Source organism: Fukomys damarensis, unplaced genomic scaffold, assembly GCF_012274545.1.
Source record: "Fukomys damarensis isolate Sample0158 unplaced genomic scaffold, DMR_v1.0_HiC HiC_scaffold_24537, whole genome shotgun sequence".
Classification (NCBI taxonomy): domain Eukaryota; kingdom Metazoa; phylum Chordata; class Mammalia; order Rodentia; family Bathyergidae; genus Fukomys; species Fukomys damarensis.
In genome coordinates, this window is record NW_022925449.1 from 1 (window position 1) to 3,874 (window position 3,874).

Below are 3,874 nucleotides of genomic sequence, written 5' to 3' on the forward strand. Positions count from 1 at the left end.
AAAAAAAAAAGAGCACAAATGGATGAGTGTGTTCCGTTACATACACTGAATTGGACCTTTGGCACTAGGAATCAGAGCATTTTGTCATAATAGCATTAACACATATTATAAAAGTGCATAGTGTCAAAGGAATTAGAACCACCAGCATTCAAAAGGAGCTTTGTCAACTAGGCAATGAAACACTCTACATCATGTCTCTTTGTTGTCCATCATTGTATACGCTGGTAGTTACTTTGAAATGAAAAGAAAGAAAAAAAGAACGAGCTGTAACCCCTTTTATTTTCTCTGTTTAAAATCAAAACAAACAACTTTGTTATACATTAACATCTTCAAAGTACATCATTTGTACAAGAGAAGGACCAGGGTCAAAAAGGTGTTGACAGAGATCCAAACACAGGTGAGAGTGCCTCACACTGCTTTCTGATGGTACTCATAAGGGTCCGTGTCATAATCACTGGCACTAAGCAAAGTTGCTGAATTCTTCACCAGATACTTTAGGAAATCGTGAAGATAATTCATTAATAAAGCAAGGCTCTTCTCACCCAAGGTATGTAGGCCAACATCACTCCAATTCGTACAAATAATCTCAGTAGATGTGGTGCTCCATATACCTGGGACATGGGTGCATCAGAGTGATTGGCAAGGATCTCAGGGTATTGTGGAATTTTTCGCTTGTAGAGGAGCTGAGTGTCCAGTATCACTTTGAAGTATTCTTTTATCCCTGCAACAAACTCATTAACAGCATACTCCCTATCAGTGTTTCCTCTAGATTTCTTATAATTTGCATTGCCCTCTAGAATGGAATTCACTAGAACAGAATTCTTCTTGGCAGGAAGGTAAAAGAGCTGTTTCTGTCTGGTAATTAAGTCCCAATCATCAACAAGCCATGTTTTGGCTCTTCAGGAATCTTTAACTTCAACTCTGTTCATAAATGTTTCTTCGTTTTCAACAGTAGGATCTCCACAGGCCCGCTTCTTCCAGGGAAGCTGAGGTGTCTCACTGGTATTGCCACCATCTCCATTACCAGGGGTTTTGTGTTGGTTCTTTTTTGTTTTCTCTTCAACATTTTTCTGTTGCATACATACCAGATGTCTTCCTTCCTAGAGCAGCTCCTCTCATCTTTCCCTCTGCGTATTGCTTCTGATTGGCTTTTTGATGTTCTCGCTGTTTCTGTAGATTGGTGTCCACATATTTGAGTACTCTGCTTTCTAGAACCATTCATCCCAATTTTTATTCCAACAGCTGTAATGTATAAAGTATTTTACTTACTTGTCCTTTATGGCGTCCTTTACACACTTTGCTTTATAAAGAAGAGGCTCATGAAATCACAGTACTCATTCACCCTCCTCGAACTTGGGCCTGTATTAGTTGTTGAGTAAATGATAAAGGTGCAGTGTGAAGACTTGAAACATTAAAACTTAATTCTAATTCATGTAGGGCCCCATTATAATATTTCATGAAAATAATATTTTTCTTCTTTTTTCACTTTTAGTATCGTTACCCCCGTGAGTAAATTACATTTTCGTGTGTGGAGTCACCAGACATTGAAATCTGATGTTTTGTTGGGAGCTTCTACATTAGATGTTTATGAAACTTTAAAGTCAAACAGTATGAAACGTATGTATGTAAGAGTAATAGAAATCGTGCTTAGCTCTGTTTTTGCACAAAATTAATATGCCACACATGCAGAATAATTCATGTTGACTATTAACCTAAATTGAAGTTTACTTGGTTATCGGATTAACAGGGAGAAGAATCTTGAACTATTTAAATCATTTTGAGTAACATTGATTTGGCTATTCAGTGTGGACCTAGTATTTTTAGCTATTTATTTAGTTAGAAACGAGTTATCATGAAGAGAATACATCATCAATTATGGAAAGCCTAAAAAATTTAGAGCAGAGGTAAAGGAAAAAAACCATCACTTCAGACATACGATTTCTGTTTTGACGGATTTGGGGGTAAAAGGCATAGGTAGACTTTATTTTGTTATTTCAACTGCTTATTTACTGAGTCTTCTTGTTTTAGATGAGTATAGTTTTATTTACATTTACAGTTGTAGCAGGCTCATTTCATTAATATCAAATTCTAACATACGGATTTTTTTCTATGCCTCTAAAATTTTTTTTCTCAGTTAAAGAAAATGAGATACGAGATATCGTCCATTCTTAAATTTTTATTTGATATAATCCAGCTACATATGCTTTGTTGTCATGCTGGTTCATTTTATACTGCAGCCTTGCAAGGATAGAATGAATATAATGAATGATTGGGATATTTAATATTTTACATTATGGGTATTAAACATGAACAAATTTTGTTCTCTTTAAAATACAATGTTTGCTACCAAAAAATCTCAAACTTTGAGTGAAGTACAGTAAAAGAAATGTATGTTTTTTCCTGACATTAGGTTTTTTAAGTTACTGTGGCTTAACAGAAAAATGTGACAATTTCTTCTTCTAATTTTCTTCTCTTTCAGTTGAAGAAGTGGTTGTGACTTTGCAGCTTCTAGGTGACAAAGAGCCGACAGAGACAATAGGAGACTTGTCAGTCTGTCTTGATGGGCTACAATTAGAGGCTGAAGTTGTTACTAATGGGGAAACCACATGTTCAGAAAGTGAGTGGTTACTTTTAAGCTCTTTCTTGATTCTTTTGATACCAAATAGCTTCTGTAATAGCATGCTCTGTCTGATTGTTGCTATTCTTTTTTAGAAGAGAGAAATAATTTTATTTTCTTTTTGAAGAACAAACATAGATCACATTAAACATTTTCTTATTATGTTGTTCTGTTCATTAAAAATTATATTTTTCTAGAAATTGAAAAGCTAGTTAAGTAAAAGTTGAGTCATAGTTGGCCTTATGAAAATTGAATTGATTTTTAAAGTACTTATTCTGTATGACAATAATGGCAGTTAATATGGTATCTTTGGTGCCATACCCCCTCCATTGCCCGTGGTATACATAGTTTATTGTCCATATCAGTATTGGGTAAGTCTAGATATGACTCCGTATTTTTCTTTGTACTGTACTAGATAGCCAGTGCAGGCTGAAAGCCATATGCCATGCTTCTTGCATCTTTTGTGTCATTGTAATGACAGAGCCATTCACTCATTTTATTTATATATAATTGTATAATTTTATAGAGGGAAACTTTGCTGTCATAGGTTACAAAAATATTTTAACTCCTGCTTACGCATTTTCCAAACTAAATTACCTTCTGAATAGGCCAGTAAAACTCCTTTTTCAGGGCCGGGGATTTAGTTCAGCGGTGCCTCCGCCTGCCTCACAAGCGCAAGTTACCTGAGTTTGATCCCCAGTACCAAAAAAAACCAAACCTTTTATTTTACATTATTTTGTTTTTATTTTACTTTATGAGTGCTCCTTTAAAATTTGAAGTATTGGGCCGGGGATTTAGCTCAGTGGTTTTGCTGCTTGCCTTGCAAGCTCAAAGGCCCAAGTTTGATCCCTGGCACAAAAATAAATTAATAATAAAGTTTGAAGTATTGAAACTCTTATATGGCCATTGTTGGTTTAGTCTTCATTAATTTTTATAATTCACAAAGCACTTTGACTTGTATTTTAGTTTAATGTGTGTTTAAAATATAAACCCAGGGCCGGGGATTTAGCTCAGTGGTTCCGCCGCCTGCTTCACAAGTGCAAGGACCTAAGTTCGATCCCCAGTACCAAAAAAAAAGAAAGAAAGAAAAGAAACCCCTATAAAATATAAACCCAGGGATTTAGCTCAGTGGTTCTGCCGCCTGTCTCGCAAGCGCAAGGATCTGAGTTTGATCCCTGGTAACCCCCCCGCCCAATATACGAGCATAATAAAATTAGCTCTCATGAAACTATTCTACAGCTCAAGAATTAGAACATT

At 35.6% G+C, this 3,874-nt stretch overlaps 1 pseudogene; it reads right to left on the reverse strand.

Moving 5' to 3' along the window:
• Nucleotides 1-6: 6 nt before the first annotated feature.
• Nucleotides 7-2,043, reverse strand: LOC104866246 (annotated as a pseudogene).
• Between the last annotated feature and the right edge of the window lie 1,831 nt (nucleotides 2,044-3,874).